At 39.3% G+C, this 27,425-nt stretch overlaps 1 protein-coding gene across 5 annotated transcripts in view; it reads right to left on the minus strand.

The window, feature by feature from the left end:
• The window catches only part of ESR1 (estrogen receptor 1), a 408,095-nt gene that overhangs the window by 342,867 nt on the left and 37,803 nt on the right, over window positions 1–27,425 (minus strand). The window contains exon 1 of one of the 5 annotated variants that reach the window (XM_032338716.1): window positions 6,367–6,522. The exons of the other annotated variants lie outside the window; for them this stretch is intronic. The gene's annotated coding sequence lies outside the window, so the exon portion shown is untranslated. Of the gene's footprint in view, window positions 1–6,366; window positions 6,523–27,425 lie in introns of those variants that run through there. 5 annotated transcript variants of the gene reach the window in all.

The following is a 27,425-nucleotide window of genomic DNA, read 5'->3' on the forward strand; positions in this document are numbered from 1 at the left end:
AATACCATCTTCAGTGATCCACATTATTACTGATAAATACCTAAAAATGGTAGGAAATTTGGATATTGATGAATGTAACTACATAACCGTCTTTGTTGTGGCTAATGAACCAGTGACAGAAACCACACATATTTAAGGGAATTCCAGTACGTTTGCCCCCCGTTCCATATTTTGCTCCATTTCTTCCACCCACCTCCAGCATTCGATCTCCAGACTATATACTTCAAGGACTCTACCCCCACAATTTCCCATCGTCCTTCATTCTCACCAGCGCAGGGCACAGACTCTTCTCTGTGAACTTTCCCTTTGTCTTTTAGCTGTGGAAACAATCCTCGGTTGTATGAACACATCCTTCATCAAGGATGGCCTCTTCCAAGCTACAGAAATCAACCTTTCCTTCCCTTCTTTTCCAGATCGCAACTTCAACACATTTTTCTGTTATTCAGACAGAAAACAAACAGAAAATAGACCCATGATTCAGCAGGTAGATACCCACTCAAAGATAGGGTCTTCAACCATCAGTATTCAAAATGTCACCTTCCAGCAAACTGGGACAGTTGGTCATCCTACTTACTGATCTGACCTGTTGGCAGCGAAGCAATGGAGAGGCTACTAGCTTCCCAGTTTCTGCTCCAGGGATACCCACCCCCCGGCCTTGTTTCCCTGCAGTGATTAGCCTCTTTCCCTTTACCCATAGGCTGTCTTTGTCCTTACCACCCCCTTAGCTGTTCTGACTCACATTAAATCTTTCAGGTGTCATTTACTCCCCAAATCCTTCACTCACTCCTCCAAGCTAAGGGAAATGGTTAACTCTTGAAGTTTCAAATTCTCTGTCCATTCCCCAAGGCTCCACCAGCTGTGAGCTCCTTGAATCAGAACTGGTAGCCCTCATGTTTATATTCTCACATAAGCTGAATTTGTGAATGAATGAATGAAGGTTGATGTGTCCTAGAAAAGCACCTGAGCTCTGGGTAATTTCTTCTGCCTTCTCCCAACTAATTCATCCCTCTTCTGCCAAAATGACCAAAAATAAACTGTTCTCAAGCCTGGATGTCCATTTCTCAGCCTTGAAGAATATTTCCCTTTTCTTAGCCCCGCCAACACAGTGGATAATACCATCTCATCACCAACCACTGACTGACTGCCACTCTCACCCCCAGGGGGCAGGGAGGGAAGAAGATACACCCCCAAACACATACACATACCAAAAAGCAACAAGAGCACCTCCCATAAAAAAACAAAACCAAATACAAAGAAAGAACTTAGTTTCTATTTTCTACATTGGCTAGTAATTTGTGCCTTTGGCTATTGCAACAGCTCTAGATGCATATTTCTTTCCATCGTGCCACTGAAGGCTGCAGCAAGGAGGAGTGAGTGTGTAGAATGAGTGAAAGAAGAATACCTAGAGGTTTCTGCATATGGAACAGTGACAAGCGGTTCTCAAAGTGGCGGGTACTAAGGGAGATGCAAAAGAATACCGGAATTTCCCAGGAGCTACATAAGATATTATTTAGAAATTACATCAATATGTTTTATAAGCATTATATAAAACATGAGAAAATAAATTCCTTTTAGAAATACAGAGACAGGGGCGCCTGGGTGGCTCAGTGGGTTAAAACCTCTGTCTTCAGCTCAGGTCATGATCTCAGGGTTCTGGGATCGAGCCCTGCATCGGGCTCTCTGCTCAGTGGAGAGCCTGCTTCCCCCTTCTCTCTCTGTCTGCCTCTCTGCCTACTTGTGATCTCTCTCTATAAAATCTTAAAAAAAAAAAATACAGAATGTTTAAACACGTTAAACATTCTAACATATTAATTTATATATATTTGTGATGTATTTTAAACTGCTATATTTTAATATATGTTCAAATTTACATATCTTTGTACATAAATAGCATATTGAAATATACTCAAAGTGTTTTTGATTTCAAATATATTTTAAAACACTAGACGAATGGTCATTTTTTAAAAGACTTTACTTATTTATTTGAGAGAGAGCGAGCGAGCGAGCGGGAGAGGGAGGGCAGAGAAGCAAGGTCCGCACTGAGCAGGGAGCTGGAGATGGGGCTCGATCCCAGGATCCTGAGATCAAGACCTGAGATGAAGGCAGATGCTTAACCAAATGAGCCATTAATGGTCTTTAGTGGTCATTTTTGAGTGCTAATCATGTAAAATAACTTTACCTAATTCTCAAAATATTACAAAGTGGGTTCTGTTATTATCTGCATTTTGCCCAGAAACCTGTGGTACAGAAAAGTGAGGAAACTCATTCAAGATCATAGAATTTGCAAGTGGAAGAGCTAGGGTTTAAAGCAAGGGCAACTCTCGGGATGCAAAGAAAGATGCCTACACTCTTCTCCAATAATGCGACAACAAATACCGCAAAACTGATTTATAAAATAATCTGCAAAATCCAAAAGCAATTTTGAGGTACACCATGCTGTTTTGCTGCCAGCTGTACAAACTGTGCCCCAACAGATGCCCCACAGGTAGATACACACCTCCATAAAGCAGTGTTTATTTCTCAGGAGGTACACCCATGCATCAAGGAGTAGAGAATAGGGTCCTCCTGAAAAATTTCTTTTCTTCTTCATTTAAGTTAGAATTATGGGTATTTTTGACCTGGAAAAGACCTTAGAAGTGGTTGTCAACCTTGACTCTTCCTTGGAAGCACAAAGAGACCTTGAAGAGCTATGAAGATATGGTCAGCACCTGCGGAGATGGTGCGTTCGTTGGTCTGGGGGATAGCCTGGGCATGGGGATTTTTACACTTCTTAGGTGAGTTTAATGTGCTGCCAAGGAGAATCACTGTTTTGTTTAGAGTAAACTAAGGATTCCCAAAGTGAGTCTCCAGATTGGCAGCCTCAACTTCAGCTGGAAACTTGTTAGAAATGTAAATTATTAGACCCCATTCTAGATCTACCAAATCAGAAACTCCAAGGGTGGAGCCCAGAAAACAGTGTTTTACTACACCATCCAGGTGAGCCTGATGCACCCTTAAGTTTGAGAACCACTGAAAGTTCAATTCTTCCATTTAGAGATAACTGAAATCCAGATTTAAATAATTTGCTCAAGGTCACATGACTCATCAACATGGCACTGGAAATAAACTACTAATAATGGCTCAATAACACTTCCTGAGGGCTTGCTGCCAGCAAATAGGGGCACAATTTTGCCCTGACTAATTCATGTAATTCCTGCAACAATCTGGAAGGGATGTTTTCCATTATTACCCTATTTCACAGATGAGGAAACCAGGGCACAGAAATTGCTTTAAATAGAACTGAGGAGAAGGGAAGCAGAAAGCAGATTGGAACATGAATCTCTCCAGCCAGGAATGTAATGGGAAAATGTCACAGAGCCCAGAAATCTCATTCTGTCTGAGAGAGAAGAGGGGCTGAGTTTTACTTTCCCATGCAAAAGGTAAGGAATGTAAGCAAAAGAGATGTTAGGGAAGTGCATGCCTAAATTTTCAGTTCCACTCTTGGTAACTTTTTCTACTTCAAACCACTATGTGAGAATTGTTACTATTTCCTTTTTAACATTATTGAATGCATATCAAAAAGTACATAAAGCATATATAGGGAGCATCTAGGTGGCTCAGTAAGTTAAGCAGCTGCCTTCACCTCAAGTCATGATCCCAGGGTCCTGGGATAGAGCCCCGAAGCAGGGTCCTTGCTCAGTGGGGAGTCTGCTTCTCTCTATCCCTTTGCCCCTCCCCCCAACCCATGCTCTCTCTTTCTGTCTCAAATAAATAAATAAAATATTTAAATATGTATAGAGACCATATGTAAAAATAAAATGAAGATGAATACCCAGGTGATCATCACTCAGATATTGCTGGTTAATTCTTTATATTTTTTACCAACAACTCTGTGGGTCAAATAATTAGCCATGGGAAAAATGGTATAGGGCTAGATATTAAGAAACATCTGAATACCACTGGTCATCAAGAAGAGAAGAGCATGCAAGTAGAACATGATGTACACATGTCTTCCCAAAAGTAGTACCCTTAACCATAAATCTATGAGATATGCACTGAAATATACTAATATGCAAAATATCACACACACACATATATTGACACATAGATTTCCAATATTCCATAGCAGGAACTCAACCATAAAGAGAGTTTGTATCTTTTAAAAGGTTAGAAATTCAAATTTAAGGGTCCATTGATATTTTCTGAGCCTCTTGGCATAATAACAATGTCTACTAATTTGTCTAGCACTTTTCAAAGAGCCTACAGTTTCAGAAATAGCTTTCATATAGTTATCACAACAATCTGTGTGTTTGGTATGGGCAGAGAGTTCCCGGTCATAGGGTTGTGAGGGGGGAGATTCTGGGAGGCAGCAACTAGCCTAGAAGGACTCTAGGACTCTGTTCTTGCAGGAGAGCACTGGAGAAGCAGGCTGGGGAAGCAGGCTAGAAAAGCACTAAGAAACCTATCTGGGAATTCCACATTTGCCATAATAGATCCGTTATTGTATCCATATATCTACTGGCATGCCAACATTTCTACTGTAAGATTTTTCCCTTAACAGAGATCCAAGTAATTTTTATTTTAAAAAAATTTTCTTTACAGTCCATATTTCTTCACGAAAAACATATGACTTTTAACTACCTTAGGACCACGAACATTTTTCTAAAGCAAGAAAAAAAGATATATTCTAATTCACCATCCTAATATCTAAACTCAATTCTACAGGTGGCAAAAAATGAATACTAACTCCATTGCACTTCAGGTTTTGCCCCACTGTTTAAACCAATCTTGACATCCTGGCTACCTTCTTATGAAGAGAGATTTTTCATTGTTTTCCTGCCATGAATAGATCCCACACTCCTTCAAGTTGGAGTATTTTGCAACAAAAACAACAAAAAAACACGCCTCAACATTTCTAATTAAATGGCATAAGTGCACAGAACAGGTAGCTGTTTTTATATTCAAGTAAAAACAATCTTATGGGGGTACCTCTAGTTACCCACTCATTTTAGCAGTGATCCATTTTACTGGCATACCCTCTACACAGCGGACAAGGAAAAATTAAATAGCAGAATCCTTATTGCTGCAAATAGAGACTGCATTGATGGGGACAAAACAGAAGGTAACCAGACATAATATTTGAGTAATAGCTGAAGATTTTATAATGGAACACTCAATCTGGAATTTATTTCTTCCTCTCCAAAGCCAGAGAAGCCAAAATTCCCATTGCTGACGGGCAATTCAGAGGCTGATGTTGCTAGGTACATAGAAAGTGCTTAAAAGAGCTGCAATTCCATCCTGTGCATGGAACTGGGCAGAAGTTGTAAAAAGAAAAATCTAGAACTATACTCCAAAGACGCTACAGTAAAGTCAGATCCTTAAGCAATTGCAAACAAATTAATTTTTCTCAGTGATCAGTACACTAGCCCATATAAAAGGAACAACTTATTCCAAAAGGAAATTGATTGAAGATGTACAAGTTCGGTAATTAAAAGAAAAGGACCCAGATTTAAAATACAGCAGACAATTTTCCCTTAGCTACCTGGGGCTAAAACATTGACCAGTCCTTCATGAGGAAGGACTAGAATTAACACAAGAACCATGATGTTACTTGAACTATGTAGTAATTGCAGGGGTGTATGTGTGTGTGTGTGTGTGTGTGTGTGTGTGTGTGTGTGTGTGTGTAATAACTTATATATGTATTTTTATATATGTATTTATTTATAACATCATAACAAGTAGCAACTTACAGGCGGGAAATAGTCTTCACTTAGAAAAATAATCTAAAGGTATATGGGTTGTTTTTTGTTTCGGAGTTGCACTGTTGTTTTGGTTTGGTTACTTATTTGTTTGGTTTTTGGTTTTTTTAGTGCATAGGATCAAGCAAGACCAAAAGGAGAGAACGAAACAAAGAATTGACCAAAATACTCTGTGTAAGCAAAAATAATGAAAGCAAACCCAAGGTTAGGCTTGCTCTCAAGATGGCTATAAGGAGAAAAGTAGAAGGAATGCTGAGAACACCAGCGATGTTGGAGGCTGAGTTGGACGACGGACTTTTAAGGAGAAGGATTTTAAGATTCTATTTCCAGGGCCTTGTCTGTTGTGCTATAAACTCTTCTTGGGTTGGATCTGGCAGTAACTGTAGGGTCTTGTCTGGGTGGCCTTTTGCAGAAATCAAAGAAAGAGAATGAATTCCACTTCTGAATCCACTCACTGTGTAACGTGGACATGACCCACAAGGGGGTAAAATGACCCGCGTGGAGTTAATTCAAGGAGAAAGATTTGGGGGCCAAAGACAGCCCAGAAGAAACAAGTCTCCTCGTAATACGTGTACTTTGAAGCGAGGGAGAAATTGGTCCTCCCAAATTGAGGTTTGTGCAGTCTTACCTAGATTTTCCCTGGCAGTGACCCCTACAAACAGCTTGTTCACACATAAGCATGCAGACCTCGGTTGAAGTGCTTCACGAACTGTACACGGCTTTGTCTGTAGCTTAGATCAGACACACTTGATCAAGCTTCTACTAACTCTTTAACATTCAGATTTCCACTAACCCTTTCCAGTTCTGATAAAGAAAGGTTCTAGAAGGACCCAACATTCTGATATCAGAGTAGTGAAGCCCCACTTCTCTAAGAATGGCCCCTGAGTAAGGGCGGCTCATTCTTGGCTATGCAACCTCCCTTAAAAACATCAAAAATATTTACAAAGTGGAATCACGGCATTTTGCCATTTTCATTAAAAATGAAACTATGCTGAGGGTTGTTGGGGGGAGGAGGGATGGGAGAGGGTGGTGGGTTATGGACATTGGGGAGGGTATGTGCTATGATGAGTGCTGTGAAATGTGTAAACCTGGCGATTCACAGACCTGTACCCCTGGGGATAAAAATACATTATATGTTTATTAAAAAACTATGTCCTAAGATTCCCACTGTCTAGATATGAGCTCTCAGGTGATGTTTGGCTGACCAAAGCTCCATGGCACACCAGGACGGGACAAAGAATAACAAAGCTGACATTTTTAGGACATTTAAATACAATAATAAGAATCTAACCTATAAATATAGTTTTGAAAATATGTTAGCAGCACCATGTTGTCTTAGGCAAGGGGGAGCATAAGAAGATTCTGGTTTTATTTTTGGTTCTCTAGAATATACGGTAGATCTTGAATATTTTGTTGTTTTGCTGACTCCAAAGTATGTCATAATTTTTATTTTTCCATGTGATTGAAAAATATAGAAAGACTATTTTGAAAAATAACTTCATGTTATTTCTTCATTTGGAGAAATAACTTCTCCGTGTTTTAATGACAAGAGCAGCTGAGTGAGATTAGGGGAGGCAGCTTTCAATGCCCAATTCTACCAGTAATTCAGTGTAAGAGCTTGGGTAAGTTAAGGCCCATCTTTACTTTCCCTGTTCTATAAAATAAAGGATTGGGCTAGGTGTTCTCTAAAGTTTCCTGGAGCTCAAATATGCTGTCGTTTTATTATTCAAAATGCATCATCATTATTATCATTATTACTATTCTATCGTATTATGGAACAACCTAGGAAGAACAAATTGAGGAATATTAAATGCTTTAAAAAACTGAAGGGATAAGCATATTTTAAGCCCCACTCATGAAAGGAGCCCTCCTAAGGCATCTATATTAATAAAAGTGGTTTTCTTCTTCATGTCTCTCTCCATACCTCTATTAGGAAAAAACAAACAGTCCAGTCTATAATGAACAAAACTGCACAAAATCCCTGTTAAATTTCTCTCATGCAGGTGCCTCTAAAGAATGCTAAATAGCCACAAAAAGCCAAAGAATTCACACGGCACAAACGCTGAACTTCCAAACTCCCAGTGATTTGGGAGACCTTGCCTTGTATCCCTAACATTTTACAAGCTACCGTATAGTTTAATAAGCTACCTTGTTTCTGAATACAGCTGGGGGTAAATACCAGTCCACACCAAGTCCTAGACATGGCCTCTGTGTTTGGAAGCACACTTTAATAGGTTCCTCAAGGTCAGACTATTGCCTTATGACAGGAAGTGGATGAAGTCATTCCTGGCTTTCCGTTTGTCTCAAATGCTACCTGCTTTCTCAGTTGAACAGACAACACTCCACTCTACGTATTTTTTGCCTGTGTGGTGGCAACACCTGCTCTTGGCACCAAAGCTTTCATCTTTGTTCTGGTCAGACATGAAGAAAAGCGGGGGAGAAGCCACGAACAAGGAGAGCATCCAAGAGAGAACTTCTCCTTCTAGGGGAAACAACAGCTAAATGGGTTCTCAGTAGAGAGAACACGCATGAGCTCACTCTGTTAGGAGAAGTAATTTGTGTCACAGTTCCGAAGGCAGGATCTAAGGTTCTAGGCCAGCTCCTCTCAAGCCTGCTCTCATCGAAGCACATTTCCTCCAGACTCTCAGGGTCTTGCTTTCAACCATTTGGGGTGCAAAAAAGGAAGATGAGAGGGAAAGCAAGAGACAAGGGCGCTGGAAACTTTTTAATATGTCCCTAAAAGCCTCTTTTATAGAGATGAGTAATGAAAAGATTGGGGCCAGCAAATATATCCAACCTTTCCACATTTTCTCTAAACAGTTATAAAACTGAGAGTCTACTAAGGCCAGAATTAAAGTAATACAGCCTTGTTTTTGTATTTTAAATGGTTTTTTAATGGAATGTTAAAATAGCCTCAGCACTAGTAAAAAGTATGCTCGAGGGTAGTTTTGATTTGATTCAGGAGTGGGGAATGGGACCCACCACGTAGAGAGGGGAGATCACTGTTGTAGGATCTGAAACCCCTCCCCCTGCCACATATGCATGTCCTACCTCATCCAATCAAGGAATGATATATCATGAGGTCATCTCATTTCTTTTGACCAATCATCACTTACTATTTTCAATTCATTCAAGAAACATTAACTGAATGCCTACTACATGCCAGACACTGTTCTAACTACTAGGCATACAGCAATAAACAAAATAAAGAACGCTGCCCTCACAGAACTTATATTCTTATGTAAGGAGACAGAAGAATAAGTAGAAAGTAAGTTAGAAGGTGGTAATGAAAGAAAACTAAGGAAGGAAATGCAGTGGTGTGGGCAGAAAGGAGGGGAGAAGATGGAGAAAGTGGCAATTTTAAATAGGGTGGCCAAGGAAGCCCTCACCCCAGGTCAACGTTAATTAATAATCTCAAGAAAACAAAGGAACGAGCCATGAGTTTGAGGAACTAGCAAATGGCCAAGTTCTGGGTCAGAGGCATGTCCAGTGTGTCCCAGCACAGTAAAGAGGTCAGTATGCCTAGAATAAGTAAAGAGTTAGCAATAAGTCAGAAAGGTAAGGATGGGTCGGAAACAGATTTGGCTTTTCCTGAGCAAAAGAGAAAGTTATTGGGAAGTTTTCAGAGAAGAAGAGTCATGACATGATGTGACTTCCGTTTTAAAGGATAGAGCTGACCGTTGATGAGCAGGAAAGGCCCAAGCAGGGAAGGCAGTCACAGACTGCTACAGCATTCCAGGCAAGAGACAGTGGTAGCTGGGACCAGTGCGGCAGTGATGGCAGTGGAATAAAGTGGCTAAATTCCAGATGTAATTGATCATAAAGTCAACAGGACTTTCTGGTATTTAGATGGATGGTATGGAGGCATTGAGAATTACTCCATGGCTTTTGGCATGAGAAGTAGAAGAAGGATTTGCCATAAATCAAGGTGGGATGTGTTATGAGATGAACAGGCTTGGGGGAGGCGGTATTAGGGATGTGTTTTCAGACGTGTTAAATTGAGAAACCTCTTAGACACCCATGCAAGGATATGAAGTAGGCAGATGGGTGGACAAGTCTAAAGTCCAAAGGGAAAGAGAGTGATATATGGTATGTATGCATGTATGTATTTAATCAAAGTGTAATTGACAATGTTATATTAGTTTCAGGTGTACAATATACTGATTCAACAATTCTGTGTATTTCTCAGTGCTCACCAAGATGAGCATACCCTTTAATCCCATTCACCTATTGCATCCATCAGTCCCACCTACCTTCCCAATGGCAATCGCCAGTTTGTTCTCTGTATAAGAGTCTGCTTTTTGCCTTTTTTTCTTTGTTTGTTCATTTGTTTTGTTTCTTAAATTCTACATATGAGTGAAATCACATGGTATTTATCGTTCTCAGTCTGACTTATTTCACTTCACATGATACACTCTAGGTCCATCCATACTGTTGCAAATGGCAAGATTTCATTCTTTTTATGGCTTAGTAATATTCCACTGTATACATACTACCTCTTCTTTATCCATTCATCTATTGAGGGACACTTGGATTGTTTCTATATCTTGGTTATCATAAACACTACTGTAATAGACACAGGGGTGCATGTATCTTCTCTAATTAGTGTTTTCTTTTTCTCTGGGTAAATATCCAGTAGTGCAATTAATGGGTCATATGGTAGTTTTATTTTTTGATGAACCTCTATACTGTTTTTCCATAGTAGATACACTAATTTACATTCCTACCAACAGTGTACAAGGGTTCCTTTTCCACATCCTCACCAACACTCATTATTTCTTTTTTTTAATTAACATACAATATATTATTTGTTTCAGAGGTACAGGTCTGTGATTCATCAGTCTTACACAATTCACAGCACTCACCATAGCACATACCCTCCCCAGTGTCCATCACCCAGCCACCCCATCCCCCCCCCCACTCCAGCAACCCTCAGGTTGCTTCCTGAGATTAAAGTCTCTTATGGTTTGTCTCTCTCTCTCTGGTTTCATCTTGTTTCATTTTTCCTTCCCTTCCCCTATGATCTTCTGTCTTGTTTCTCTAATTCCTCATATCAGTGAGATCATATGATCATTGTTTTTCTCTGATTGACTTATTTTGCTTAGCATAATACCCTCGATTTCCATCCACATCATTGCAAATGGCAAGATTTCATTTTTTGGCTGCATAATATCCCAATGTATGTATACGTGTGTGTGTGTACATTTTCTTTATCCATTCATCTGTTAATGGGACTCATTATTTCTTGTGTTTTTTATTTTAGCCATTCTGACAGGTTTAAAGTGATAGCTCATTGTGGTTTTAATTTGAATTTCCCTAATGATGAATTATGTTGAGCATTTTTTCATGTGCCTGTTAGCCATCTGTATGTCTTCTTTGGAAAAAATGTCTCTTCGGGTACTCTGCCATTTTTTAATTGAATTATTTGTTCTTTTGGTGTTGAGTTGCATAAGTTATTTATATATTTTGGGTGGTAACCCCTTATTGGATAGGTCATTTGCAAATATCCTCTCCCATTCAGTAAGCTGCCTTTTTGTCTTGCTGATGGTTTCCTTTGTTAGGCAGAACTTTTTGTCTAGTACCAATAGTTTAATTTTCTATGGCCCATGTTAAAGAAATTACTGCAAAGAAATAAACATTTTCTTCTAGGAGTTTTATGGTTTCAGGTCTCATATTTAGGTCTTGAATCTATTTTGAGTTTATTTTTGTGTATAGTGTACAAAAGATAGATAGTATTTAAAAACATGACACCAGGTATAATTGAGACAGAGGAGGAGGAAGAGGAGGAGGAGGAGGGGAATGGATCTAGGAGAGTTCCAACTCTGAGAGATTGTGGAAATAAGGAGGAACCAGCAGAGGAGACTGAGAAGGACAGGAAGGAAAACAGAGTATGCTGGCAGCCAAGTGAAGAGACGTCTCCAGATGAAGGCAGTGATCAACTGGGTCAGATGTGGCTGACAGGTCAAAAAAATAAGGACTGAAAACTGACATTGGATTTAGCAATTACCCCGAGTAAGGTCAATGAGAACTGACTGCTGCTCAAATATGGCTGCCAGCCTGAGCAAAAGAAATCGATCAAGTTTTTGGCTAAATAATTAGATCTCAGGGGGGATACTTTATCATATTCAGTTGTCTTTTATTTCATAAATATTATGTTAGAAAAAGAGAGTTTTATTTTCTCCCCAGTGACAGGAAGACCTAATAGTAATACTTCTTAGCTAAAAACAACAGGCTTAACTTCATGTGAGGTACAGGTACCTTCTGCTTTCTAGACTTAGAACACTGCAGGTGACTTTTCTTTCTTTCTTAAAAATAAACTTTCCCCAGGCCACCTGGGTGGCTCAGTTGGTTAAGCAACTGCCTCAGCTCAGGTCATGATCCCAAAGTCCCGGGGTCAAGTCCCACATTGGGCTCCCAGCTCCATAGCGAGTCTGCTTCTCCCTCTGACCTTCTCCCCTTTCATTCTCTCTCTCTCTCTCAAATAAATAAATAAAATCTTTAAAAAAATAAACTTTCTCCTTCTTCAAATCATACCTGCAATGCAAAAATGAATATTTCTATTGACTATCCTTCTGTGAGTTCTTGTGTTCTATTTTTCTCTCCCTGCTGCTAATTCTGATGACTTCCTGTTTGGATGAACATCTCAGATGTCTAGTAAACTCAGACCCCTCTCCAGCTCCTCACCCTGCATTACCACAGACAATCCCATCTGAAGCATCATAAAGTCCTACTGGTTCCCACAGCAGCAGACTTGATGTCACTGATAGACATGATATGGGTTCTAAGGACATGCCAGCAAGGGCAAATACAGGTAAGAACAAAAGAGGGAAGGGGTGCCTGGGTGGCTCGGTGGGTTAAGCCTCTGCCTTCAGCTCAGGGCATGATCTCAGGGTGCTGGGATCGAGCCCCGAATCGGGATCTCTGCTCAGAGGAGAGCCTGCTTCCCCCTCTCTCTCTGCCTGCCTCTCTGCCTACTTGTGATCTCTGTCAAATAAATAAATAAAATCTTAAAAAAAAAAAAAAGATAAAAAGAGGGAAGCTGGAGGAGGAGGACTTAACTGACTGTGTGCTTCCATTATTTTCCACATAAACAAGATAAACCAGAAACTGCAGGATTTAGAAATTCCACATCAATAAACTTCAACCAAACTTTTACCTAAATAATTGCATATGCCCACTTAGACCACGGCATTATCTATGCACCTCAAGTGATGATACTTGTTGGAAACCAGCCTATTCAAATTCAATAAAATAACCAACTTGGGGAATAACTCCCCATTTGCATATTTTTTCCAAAATGGAATTTATGCATATAGAAATTGCTGAGTTCTCAAAGATGGGCAGTACACACCAAAACAGTGACAGTTTGTAGGATCTTCTTACTGTGATATCCAAGCCTAACTTTTTTCTCCATTTTTCTTTTTTTTTTATTAATTTCTTTTCAGCATAACAGAATTCATTGTTTATGCACCAAACCCAGAGCTCCATGCCATACGTGCCCTCCAAAATACCCGCCTCCCGGCTCCCCCAACATCCCACCCCCCGCCCCTTCAAAACCCTCAGACTGTTTTTCAGAGTCCATAGTCTCTCATGGTTCATCTTCCCTTCCAATTTCCCTCGTCTCCCTTCTCATGTTAATCACCATACAGTACATCATTAGTTATGATGTAGGAGTCCATGATTCATGTTTGTGTTTACCATCTAGTGCTCCACGCAATCCATGCCCTCCTCAATACCCATCACCAGGCTCACCCATCCCCGCACTGCCCTCCCCTCTAAAACCCTGTTTCCCAGAGTCCATAATCTCTCATTGTTGAGAGACGAACCATGAGAGACAATCCTAACTTTAAAGCACATCAACAGTTGAAGATGTCAATTATTCTTCATTATGGTCAATCTTAGTATATGATCAGCAAATATTCTGAGCTAGATGTTCAGCAAGCCCAGGTGGTTCAGTCAGTTAAGCAGCCAACTCTTGATTTTGGCTCAGGTCATGATCTTGGGGGCACGAGATTAATCCCCATGTCAGGCTCCACACTCAGCACAGAGTCTGCTTGTCCCTCTCCCTCTTCTTCTCCCCCTGCTCGCTCTCTCTCAAATAAATAAACAAATAAATACAGTATTTTTTTAAAAATTACTATATGTTCTACATCAGACTCGATTATTTTGGTGTTCTTGGCACTTTTAAAAGAATTATAACTGAGAATTTTTGAAGATACAGTTGCATTGGATTATTTTATTAGTCTATTAGTCTAATTAGAAACTAGTCACTCCAGAAAATGCTTAATTTGACAGATGTCTTTGTTCTATAATATCCTTTAAAAGAGAAAAAAAGCAGGAAAGAACAAAGAAGGAAGATTATACTGCCCAGAACTCCTAGGTATACTGTCGGAGTGTAAACAAATATTTTCAGGGAAAGGGCATCAAATGTTCAAGGAAAAAATGTTGAAAACACTTTAAAATAAGTAATACTTGTTGAAAATATCATTTTCATAGTATACAGGAGTCCTTTCCATTGCAGTGAATTTGAAACCTTGAAAAGAAGTTGAAGATTTTTTCTATGTCTTTGCAATTTGGCACTGTTACCATTTATTATCTTGGTGAACGATTTTGCAGAAAATGATGGAAACATACATAGGGAACCAGTGTCCACACTGTAAATTTCTGAGAAAACAACTACAATATTCATATGAAAATGAAATCCAAAATTTGGAAGTGAACTGTGAGAAGACAGTGTTTTTAAATAATACGGTTTTTTAAAATGCCATTTGGCTCTATATTTAAATCAATAGTAACAATACATTTCAGAGTGTTTCTATATTGCCATTGCTAATTGTCTTTATTCTCCCAGGGCACAAGATTTTTACTATTTAAAAATAATTTTTTTTTTAAAAGAAGGCTACATTAAGATTCAGCCTCTAAAGAGGCTGAATTCCTAGTAACTGCAGGTGCATGGCACTTATTGCTAATTGGACGTGGCTGCTTTTAGCAAATCTGGTAGCTGCTAAAAGCTACTGTTGCAGTAAAGCTGCCTCACCAACCCACAGGGCACACGTACACCTCTCCTTCACCAAAGCTACGCATGTGCAAAATTTGCCAGCCAAAACACAGAACTAACTCCTTTGCTTAAATGCACAAAGACAGAAATCTTGAAGAGCTGCCTACAAAGTCGATGCAAGAAAAGGTAAACCTCCTCATGCATATTAAGTAGTCTGCTCAAAATATTATTTCAGTAGAATATCTTCCTATTAGAATATGTTGTTTTAAGGTCCCTGTCTGGTAGAGTGGGCTACAAAATGCATTGCTATTAGCACATTCTTAATTCTCTTCTCTTTGGTGTGCCATACCAACTGGCTGGTAGACAGCAGTTCTGGAAAACACGGTGAACTAAGTTCTATCTGTGTCTCATATCGCCATTTGTGTTTATGTAGGATGTTTGTTCTGAGAATACTAAAAACACTTTGTTTAAATTGGACCACATTTTACCAGCTAAGTAAAACTTACTGGGTAAGTCTTCAAGTTTGAATATTAATTCTTTCCACTTTTTTTCTCTAAATTTGCAGCTTCGGGACATTCTAAGAATACTCTCCAATAATAATTCCATGAAACATTCAACAAAAATGTCCTGTATGCATCATTGTTTCCATTCATAATCTAAGACTCTTTGTGTCTTACTGTCTGCATTAAACACCTTCTACAAGGGTAGAGTTATTGCAAGGGAATTACTGAGGAATAGAGAATGAATAGAGAAAAATCCAGAATTAGTGACTTTAACTCTCAAATGTCCAAGGAATGAATTTCCAGCTGTACAACTGTTGATCAAACAAATGTAAATCTTAAACAAATCATTATATGCCCCCTCCTATTTTTTAGGATCCCACACATCATGACCTGTAGGAAATCCCAGTGGAGAGCCTTTCACTAAAGAAGTTAATATTATCCATTTCAGGCAAATTTGCCCAGGGTCATATGGCAAAGTCAGGGTCATCCAAAGATTGAAACCACTAATAATGACACCTGACAGACTGTCATGCTTCCTTAAGATTTAATGGTCTATGGAGGGGCACCTGGGTGGCTCAGTCGCTTAAGCATCTGCCTTCGGCTCACGTCAAGATCTCAGGATTGTGGGATGGAGCCCCAAGTCAGGCTCTGCGCACAGCAGGGAGTCTGCTTGCCCTTCTCCCTCTGCCCTTCCCCCTGCTCTTCCTGTCTCTCTGTCTCTCTCTCTCTCAAATAAATAAATACAATCTTTCTTTAAAAAAGATCTAAATAGTCTACGCAGTGCTATTTAAGTGTCTGAAGACTGTGATGAGACCATTTCCCTACATAGATTCTAGTTTCTCAAGACTGTCTTCTTTTACTGCCTTTCACACAAAAGCAATTTCTTTTTCTCTGCTTGGGTTAGTTTCCAGATTTCTCCTCAAATAAATCTTGGATTCCTGGAACAAAAGTTTATAGAGGCAGGATGAACAGTCTGAACTCTGACCTTTCCAGTTGAGAGAATGTGATTTTTTTAAAAATCATAGTCATAAAATTAGACCTGATTTCCAGAACAAAGCATGGCAATGACTTCTCTAGTCCCATATCTTTAGAAATTGTACATTTGATGCCAAAATTAAAAACCTGCCTCAATGGGTCTTGTTTTAAGGTTAGCATTCCAAAAGAAGAAAATGTTACTTCAAGCTAATCAGAGGATTGTTTCTCACTCTAAAGGAAAACTCTTTGGAAAACTTGGCAGAATTATACCTGGTCACTTAAAAAAAAAATTTTTATTGGAAACCTGGTAAATGTTCTTCATCAGAGATGTCCTTCTGCTGGTTCTAAAAGAAAAACTACAAAATACCTCTTTTAAAATACCTAGAAATATCACTGATATGTGGGATTTGAGAAACAAGGCAGAGGATCATAGGGGAAGAGAAGAAAAAATGAAACAAGACAAAAATCAGAGAGGGAGACAAACCATAAGAGACTCTCAATCTCAGGAAACAAACTGAGGGCTGTTGGAGGGGAGAGGGGTGTAGGGGATGGGGTGGTTGGGGAAGGACATCAGGGAAGCTATGTGCTATGGTGAGTGCTGTGTCCTGTGTAAGACTGATGAATCACAGACTTGCACCCCTGAAATGATTAATACATTATTTGTTAATAATAATAATAATAAATAAATATAAATAAAATACCTAGAAATAAGGTAATCCCTATCTAGAACTCTGAACATTCCTTACTCACCAATGTTACCAGGGAGCATTGACCCAAATCTGGGAAGACAATGGGGAGAAAACACTGAAGAGCACTTCTCATCGTCCCCTTCCCACTAAATATACTCTGCAAATTACTCGCCACTGCTTAGAATTATTAAACAGCATTAATTATCAGAAATAGATACATGGGTAAATTTTGTTTTCTAGAAAACTTTCACTGAAGGAAATATATACTTATAAATGCACAACCCAGAAAAATCTAATTCCTAAAACAAAGTGGATAGAAAGAACCACAGCCATGTTTTTCTCGGAGAGTTTTGAATATATAAATCCATGATTCTACATTTTAAAAATGATGCATGAGGAAATATTTCCTAAAAATAGGTATTGGTTTACATTGCATAATATCAAACCTATCTGAAGGGTCTCTTCGTGACAGCACCAGTTCACACGCCTCTCTCCCTCCCTCCCTTCATGTGTAAGCAACTATGTCACGACTGGCATTTTACACAAATCCTATTGTATAGCATCTATTATGTGATCACATGAATCATGATTATTATGTCACCGTAAGATTTTATATAGAGTAGTCTAGCTCATTAACAACTTGGGGCCTCTGTGACTTGTTGTACTCTGTGACAGACTATAAACTCTGTGTTGACAAGGAATTGTTTCGGGGTTCCTTTTCCCCCACAGTGTTGAAAACATCACAGTGGCACCATACTGCCTCTCCATCTGTCTCCCAGGCTATGGAGCCCAAGTCCAACCCCCACTTCCTCCAGAGCAATATGGAGGTGTGGAGTCACCCAGCTAGGGTTTATTATCCTAGCCTGCCTTGCAGCTAGAATTGGCTTGCCAATGGATTTTGAGAAGTACTGTGTACAACTTCCAAGTTTCTTGCTTAAAAAGAAGTGGCATACTCCCCATGTCCACTCTTGTTTTCCACAAGTATTTTTGGTCTCTTCCCAAAACCGAGCGGTCTACTAACACACACAGCTTGCCTATAGCTGTGCGTACCTCTATTCCATTTCCTTTATGAGTATTTCTCTATATGTAGTCTCCCTTACTGAGACCATATATTACTTGGGACCAATGTAAATCTCTTACCATCCTCCCTTTTTCTAGCACTTGAAGTTCTGCCTGACATACAGCAACTGATTAATGCATGTCAACTGCATAGATAAATGGGCCAATACACTATTTCACCTAGCATCTGGCTTTACTAATTATTAAGGCAAATTTAGACTATTGCAATGCCTGAATTTATTTCAGAAATTTGAAAGCTTTCTGGGATTCAACCTCAATAGATTGAGAAAGTTTAACTTCAAACTTTATAATAATATATATTTGATTCATCTTTATAGGTCAAACTCACTTTCATTAAACTATTAAACTATTAATTCAGGTACCACATTGGCTATGACAGAAAAATCTTATGGCCTTTAAGGTATGTTTGATACTGTGCTATATACTCATTCCTACATTTGGGGATATTCCTTCATGCTTTATTTTCTAATGTATGTAGGGTTTTATATGTTGGAGAGACTAGGGTCTGACAAGTACTTTCATCCCCTATGACTGGGAACATGAAGCAGCATAATTAATTTTTTCCACGAGTATCTTCACAAATGTATGCAAAGACAACCTCACAAAGATGCTCATGGGACATTAGTTATAACAGCAAAATACTGGAAACAGTGAAAATAACTATTTATATGAATTTCTTCTATCCTCAAAAAGGAGTTCTCTGCTGAGAGTGAGAAGAATAAGGTAGATCAACACATTCTTCTATAGAAATTGCTCTAAAATATTGGGGCACCTGGGTGGCTCAGTGGGTTGAAGCCTCTGCTTTCAGCTCAGGTCGTGATCCCAGGGTCCTGGGATTGGGCCCTGCATCAGGCTCTCTGCTCGGCGGGGATCCTGCTTCCACCTCTCATTCTATCTGCCTGCCTCTCTGCCTACTTGGGATCTCTGTCAAATAAATAAATAAAATCTTTTAAAAAAAGTAAATAAATTGCTCTAGAATATATTAATTGGAAAAGAATAATATATGAGAGTATATACTCTCAGATATGTACCTTTTAAATTATATATATAAGAATTATTCTATATGCAGAGACCACTTTGGAGGGCTACAGAAAAAATTATAACACTGGGAGGCAGGCCAGACCTGAACAATGTTTTCTGTACTATTCTATTTTACATGTACTCTATTGTATTTTCTTTAATTAAAAAACAAAAAGTATTTCCACGACTTCCTACCAGTTGTGATGGCTAAAATCAAAAAGACAAGCAATAACAAATGTTAGCCAGGATGTGGAGAAATTGAAACTCTCACACAGTTGGAATAAAAAATTGTGCAAGCATTTGCCAGTTGCTCAAAATGCTAAGCACAGAGTTACCGTATGAGTCAGCAATTCCATTCCTAGGTATACATCCAGCAGAATCAAAAACACGTCCATGGTGGCTCAGTCAGTTTCAGTTGAGCATCTAACTCTTGGTTTTGGCTTAGATCATGATCTCAGGGTTGTGAGATCAAGGCCTATGTCAGACTCCACACTGGTCATGGAGCCTGCTTGAGATTCTCTCTCTCTCTCTCTCTCTCCCCTCCCTCTTTCTCTTTCCTCCCTCCCCAAACCAAGCCAAACCAAACCAAACCATAAAAAAAAAAAAAAGGCCACACAAAAACTCGTACACAAACATTCATAGCAGCATTCATTATAATAGGCAAAAAGTGGAAACCCAAATGCCCATCAATGGATGATGGAAAAACAAAATAGAGTACATCCATACAATGGCATCATAATCTGGCCATAAAGGGAATGAAGTACTGACAGCAGCTACGACATGGATAACAAGCCAGACACAAAAGGCCAGATACTATATTGGTCTATTCATATGAAATGTCCAGAATGGGACCCCGCCAAAATATAAAGGAGTTGAGCATGCTCTAAAATTAGACTACGGTGGGGCACCTGGGTGGCTCAGTGGGTTAAAGCCTCTGCCTTCGGCTCAGGTCATGATCCCAGGATCCTGGGATTGAGCCCTGCGTCGGGCTCTCTGCTCTGCGGGGAGCTTGCTTCCCCCCTCTCTCTGCCTGCTTCTCTGCCTCCTTGTCATCTCTTCTGTCAAATACATATAAAATAAAAAATCTTTAAAAAAATAAATAAATATAAGTAAAAGTGGACTATGGTATTGGCTTCGTAACTCTGTGAACACACCCCTAGATGGTATACACTTTAAAATGGGTGAATTTTATGTTATGTGAAATACATCTCAATAAAGATGTCAAAAATTGCTTTCAAAGTACTTTCACATACACTACCGCATTCAATCCATCTGTCCTGAGAAAAAATAGCTATGAAGAGCAGATGAGATAATATATGTCGAAACACAGAAAACAGAAACAGTGATTACTTTATTATTAAAGAACATTTATATTTAACATATATTTATATATAATATAAAATTTATTATTAAAGAGTGTTTATATTCAATATATATTTCTATATAAAATATATACATATACTTTATTATTAAAAAATGTTTATAGCCATGAATGGTGGACATTTACTGCTCAGAAGTATTTCTATAGTAAAAGAAAAAATTTACTAGGGGTTTGCCTCCCACAGCCCATCTGCCTACTCAATGATTCATTCATTAAAGACACTTAAAATCACCCAGAAAATATTTGTGATGGACTCACTGAATCTCCGGGTGTTCCCTGCGCATTCACGATCTAAGAGCTTTTGATGTTCAGTCCATCAGGGATTTTAGACCTTTGGTAAGTCCAGATTTTTAAAATCATTCAGGAAGAAAAAAATTCTAATTTTTGCAGATGACAACAACATGATGCCTGAGATAACACAAGATACGTAGAGCAATCTAAGAACTCGTGGCTGGTTAGAAAATCAATAGCAAAATCTTACATAGCACATCCTCCCAAATGAGCATTGTTCTAGCAAGTTACGTATATTAACTCATGTAAGTGGCATAACAACCCATTACTAACTGTAGTTTGCAGATGAGACTGTGAGGCTCTGAGAACTTTGCCCAGTGTTACCCAGCTAGTAAGTGGCAGTAACTGAAGTGGCACCAAACCCTGACTCTAGAATCCCTGCCCTTGACCCAGTCTACCTCCTCTTTATTTAAAATCCCAGTTTGATATGGAAAAGAAAGATACAATATTATGTTTTCTCTAATAATATTTTTAATAAAGATAAAATTTAAAATCCATTGCATAGGGCCACCCTAATTTCACCCTTCATCTACCTTAGTCTTCCTCAACCAGACTCATTTATACTGCATAGAGCCCTTCACTCTCAACTACCATATGGAATGTAATCACAGTCATGTTATCTGTTAGCTAGAGGGCTTCAATGAGTATCTGTGCTCTCTATTTTGATGGAAAACAAACTTGAAATATTAGAAAATTTAACTTTGGGGTAAAGTACATAAAGAATGTTATAAAACACAAAAACTATCATGAGATTTAAGAAAATTGCCGAAATCCCTTCTAGTTGTTACAAGAACAGTTTTAAACAATCATCCTCTTCATGTACTATGTCTAAAATGATAGAATCCTCACAAATCTATAGAGGCAAAAGAACCCTTAAATCCATCAAATATTGGGGCTACATATTTCTAAAAAAAAAAAGGGGGGGAGAGAGGAACTCATTGTTATTTTTTCATCAAGAGGAGATCTTTTTTCAAATGGACTGAGCAGCAGGTGGTGTGGGGGGGAAGCAGGCTCCCTGCTGAGCAGAGAGCCCAATGTGGGGCTCCATCCCAGGACCCTGAGATCATGACCCAAGCCAAAGGCAAGAAGCTTAACCCACTGAGACACCCAAGCGCCCCAAGATGAGATCTTTGAATTGCACCATGTCTCCCTAGAGTACTGGAGAGCCAGCCAATAGCCCAATGGCAACAATAGTAATTGATCTGCTTATATTTTAACGTCCAAGTTTGGTAAACTTTAGCACTTCCACTGTTTGAAAAAGAAAGCATAGGCGGGTGGAATTCACATAATAACTCGTTCATGGTTACCCTAAAGGGATATGTTTTCAAAGAAGCAAAATACAGAGATAGAGATGTTCAGAAAACAATGAAAAGCCTAAATCAAGAAATATGAGCCACTGGCTGAGAATTAATGATCATTTAGCAAGTTTAGGAAGATGCTAACCATGAGCCCAGAGAATCAGGAGGTAAATAAATCGCCTTCATTTTAATTACCTACAGAGTCGGTTGTGAAAGTTCAACCTGAAGAAATAGAAAGCCATTTTCTTTTATAGTCTTCTTACTATATACAACCCTTACAAATTAGAAAGGTGAAAAGATGTGGTTTGATGGTTTCCTATAGGAAACATATCTTTTAGAGCAATAAAGACACTGGACATACATGGGTTAACACTAGAGACAAAAACCTAATTTATTACCTTTCCTTTAAGATCAACTGAAAAATCGGGGCACCTGGGTGTCTCAGTCATTAAGCATCTACCTTCAGCTCAGGTCATGATCCCAGGGTCCTGGGATCGAGCCCCACATCGGGAGCAGGAGGTCTGCTTTCCCTCTCCCACTCCCCCTGCTTGTGTTCCTGCTCTAGCTGTCTCTCTCTGTCAAATAAATAAGTAAAATCTTGAAGAAAAAAAAAAAGAAAAAGATCAACTGAAAAATTATTGACTCTCCTTACACTTGGTGGGAATATGAAATGGCACAAGTGCTATGGAAAACGTTATGGTATTTCTTTAAAAAATTAAAAATATAGCTGTCATATGATCCAGCCATCCCACTTCTGCATGTAGACCCAAAATAACTGAAAGCAGGGTGTCATGGAGAGAGTTCCCTTCTCTTGTTCACAGCAGCACTATTCACAACAGCCAAAAAGTAGAAGCAGCCCAAGTGTCCACAGCCAGATGAAGGCATATCTATGTACATTCAGGTATCCTCTTATCTCCCCTCTGTATTCCCAGTCTGTGAGGCCCGAAGGAAGGAAATTGGGAGTTGCATTTCTTTGTATCTCTACTATCCAGCACAGTCGTTCATTCGCCCATTCAAGAATACAGATTGAATGCCTACTGTATCCTCAGTCCCATTTAGGTAAAATGATTGCACAAAATACGCTTCTTCACTAAATAAATGAGGATGAACTTGATAATAATGATTCTGTTAAACTGAATTCAACACCTAATAGTAGACATTTATTGTTTTTAATAGTAGGCATTCAAATACCACTTATAATATGGCAGAAACTGTCCTAAGTACCATTCTGATCACTTCCAAGTTGCAAAAAAAAAAAAAACTGAGGCACAGAGAAGTTAAGTAAGGTGCCCAAGAGGACATAGTTAAGGGCTGGCGAGACCAACATATGCCCATCAGAAGGCTCGTCCCAGAGTCATCACCCATAACTACACCACTGTATTTACTCTACTCTGCTAGGCTTAAGAGAAATGATATTAATAATACCCTGTGCTTATGCTCTATGAGCTCAGGGATTAGCAGCATAGAGAGAGCTACGATATGAAATGATAAGGGCTACAACAGAGAAATAACCATAGAAGCACAGAGGAGGATTCAATTAATTTTATTTTCAAAATGTGAAGGTTTTATAATGAGAAACATTTAAGGTAAGCCTAGCTCAAGGAGCCAGGAGGAGAAGAAGGAGGAAGAAGAGACGGGGAGAAGAGAAGGAGATGGTTCTGATCCCGGAAGGGTTACCATCAGGGAGAGAGAGAGGGTGGAAAACCAGCATCGCTGTGGACTGCTGGGGAGCAGCGGCGGGAAACAGACCCACCTCTCGGGCCCCAGTCAGAGAAGGAGCGACTTCCTCCTTCCTAGGAACTGGGCTGCCCAGTCATGACAGAGGCCGCAGATGTGGAAGCAACACCTGCTGCTGAAGCATCCATGGGTCTCGATACACACTCACCCACTGTCCACCTGAAAAACACAACATCTGCCCCCAGATGTCTTAGATAAAAGCCTGGGGTTTGCGGAGAAGAGGGAGAAATGCTAAACAAATGAGAAGAGAGGAATTTCCAGAGTGATTCAAATGGAGTAGTTCGGGCTCCAGATTCAAAGAAGAGCTAACCCTGGTATACACCTGCCCACCAGAAACAAGTCCTCATAATAGTCTGTTTAAATATACAGTGAGGGGAGAGAGAGGGAGAAAATACTTACCAAAAATTAACTAAGGAAACTCCAGGAAAATGTGAAGAATGTTCCTGGAGAATAAGAGAAAGGCTCAGAACAGAGGTGAAGGCCGAGGTGAGCGCCATTTTGCCAGCTACAGGATAGCACAGTGGAGTAAGGGTCTGGCAAGTACCTCAAATACCAGTCCGTTCCTAAGTAGCAGAAAATGCAGAGACCTTCAGAGAACATTCGTTTTAACAAGCATAGGGAAATCCTTATGATAATACAGCCATAAATCTCAACTGGCCTAATAATCCTCAGTGACAAAACAGGCAAAGACTGTGTCCAGTCCAGCTCCTAAGGAGTCCAGTCCTTTTCTGATAGGAGGCTCTCAATTAATACTTGTGGATGGGTCATGAGCAAATAGGGATAGAGACAGAGAGGGAAGAAGACAGCAATGAGGACCATGTAGTTGATGATCGCGGGTGGATGGCTAAGAGATGAAACTAAAAGGTAGGAAGGAAAGAACAGCCAAAGAAATTGAAGTATGACACGTATATATTATGACAGGAGTTCAAAATCAACTCAGAAAAAAAAAAAAAAAACTAGAAAAAAAAATCAACTCAGAGCTGGAACAACATGGTAAAATAAAGTAATTTGATCTAGGGCATGGTCATATTTTGGAAATCGGATCAAAGAGGTTTGGGGTAAGAGCCCACAGGAACCTCTTGGCACCCGAGGGCAAATGGCTTCGTGAAAAACAAGTCCATGAAGTATATTACACACAGGATGCTGAAGACTTTTACAGTCCTGACAATGGCTCCTCTTCACATTGTTTGATAACATGCAATCAAAACTGGACTTGAAATTCCTTCATGTTCATGAGAAGAAAGAAAGACCATCTACACTGAAGGTAAACAAAAGATAATCTGGTACTAGTAAAATTCTTCATGAGAAGAAAGAAAGACCATCTACACTGAAGGTAAACAAAAGACAATCTCGTACTAGTAAAATTCTTCTAGAAAGCAAGCCACACTATGGTTTTAGACCTTTATCTTGAGTATTTGGAGTAATAAATAAAATCTGATTGCCCTCCACAATATGACTACAAAATATAACAACATCAATGGCCACTACCTTTATATTACACTTACATGCTAGGGACTTTACTAAATGCTTTCCATGTTTTTGCTCATTTAGCCCTCGCAACAACTCTGTGAGGCAGGTACTGGTATTATTACCCCTATTTTAAAGGTTAGAAATCTTACAACTACCAAGATGAAGAAACTTGACCCTGAGTCACCTAGTGGTCAAGCCAAAATAGTCCTACTTGGTGAAGCCTCATGCTATGAATATTAGGAGAGACTCAAGATAGAGAAACCTCTACCAATAGGTCACATTCTAGGATTTGAAAATGGCAGCAAGTGTCCGTCAAACACTAGGAAACACCTTCTGAGTGCTAAAAGCAGGACCAATATTCCAAGCTAACAAAAGTAGGAATGGAGGTAAAAAGGTTTTCAGCATTGTTCCAATACCTTCTTTTTTTTTTTAATTATTTTTTACTAATATACAATGTATTATTTGCCCCAGGGGTACAGGTCTGTGAATCATCAGGCTTACACATTTCACAGCACTCACCATAGCATATAACCTCCCCAATGTCCATCACCCAACCACCCTACCCCTATCCCCCGTCCCAATACCTTCTTTAACAGACATTTCACCAACAAATCCTGTCAATATAAAGCTAATCAATCATTTCTTTTTTCTTTTTTTTTTTTGCTAGTCAATCATTTCATCTTAAGTCCAATTCAAAATCAAAATTAAACCCACTTTGACCACAGACATTGAATTTCAGCTTATGCCCATTAGAAATCATTTTGTAGATGGGGCATATATAAAATCAGACTGATTGATAAGAGACAAAAATCTTCCACTATAAGTTCCCAAGGGCTCACCGTAATTTATGATATCGCTTTTTTGAAATATGTGAAACTGGAAGGATGTCACTTGGAAGCTATTTTAAAATAATAAACTCTGAAAGAAATGTTATATTAAAAACTATTGGTTCTCACATCCATTATGATGGTTAATATCAAAAATCCAGAACATATCAAGTCCTGGCAAGGTTGTGGAAATAGAAAGACTCTTGGTTCCTATTGGTTGGATTGTAAAATGGTGCTGCCACTATGGAAGACATTTATGGAAATTCCTCAAAAAATGAAAAAGAGGGGCGCCTGAGTGGCTCAGTGGGTTAAAGCCTCTGCCTTCGGCTCAGGTCATGATCCCAGGGTCCTGGGATCCAGCCCCGCATTGGGCTCTCTGCTCAGCGGGGAGCCTGCTTCCACACACCCCTGCCTGCCTCTCTGCCTACTTGTGATCTCTCTCTCTCTCTGTGTCAAATAAATAAATAAATAAATAAAAATCAAAAAGAAAATTACTATAAGAGTCAGTAATTCCACTTTTGTGTACATATCCAAAGATATTTAAAGCAATGTCTCAAAGAGATATTTGCACCTCCATGCTCAGAGCAGCATTATTTACAATAGCCTAGAGGTGGGGGCAACCCAAAAACCCATCGACAAGTGAACAGATAAACAAAAATGGCATATACATATAATGAAATATTATGTGGCCTTAAAATGCAGGAAGGCCTGTCTGTCACACACTACAGTGCGGATGAACCTGCAAGGCATTACGCTAAGTAAAATAAGCCAATCACAAAATGATAACTACCATACGATCCCTCTTACATAAAGTATCCAAAGTTTTCAAATCCGTAGAGGAAAAAAGAGTAGAATGGGCAGTTGCGGGAGGTGGGCGGGGGGGGGGGGGGGGGGGCGGAGCAGGGGGGAAATGGTGAGTCGTTTCAGGAGTACAGAGTTTCCGTTTTGTGAGTTGGAAAGTCTGGAGATCAGTCATGCAACAATGTGAATATTCTTCAAACTAGTCAACTGTACACTTCAAAATGGTTAATATGGCAAAAACACACACCAACACGCACATTACCATAAGGTAATGCTTCCACACTTTCCACACTTTCTTGCAATGTTGTCTTACAGATTTTAAGTAATACATCTAAAATATGGATTGCTTAGGGGCGCCTGGGTGGCTCAGTGGTTTAGGCCGCTGCCTTCGGCTCAGGTCATGATCTCAGGGTGCTGGGATCGAGTCCCGCATCTGGCTCTCTGCTCAGCGGGGAGCCTGCTTCCCTCTGTCTCTCTCTGTCTGCCTCTCCATCTACTTGTGATTTCTCTCTGTCAAATAAATAAATAAATAAAATCTTTAAAAAAAAAAAATTTTAAAATATGGATTGCTTAAAGGAGAATTTAAAAAGAATATATTACTTTTAAATATTGATTGT

The sequence above is a fragment of the Mustela erminea genome, chromosome 4 (genome assembly GCF_009829155.1).
Source record: "Mustela erminea isolate mMusErm1 chromosome 4, mMusErm1.Pri, whole genome shotgun sequence".
NCBI classification, from domain to species: domain Eukaryota; kingdom Metazoa; phylum Chordata; class Mammalia; order Carnivora; family Mustelidae; genus Mustela; species Mustela erminea.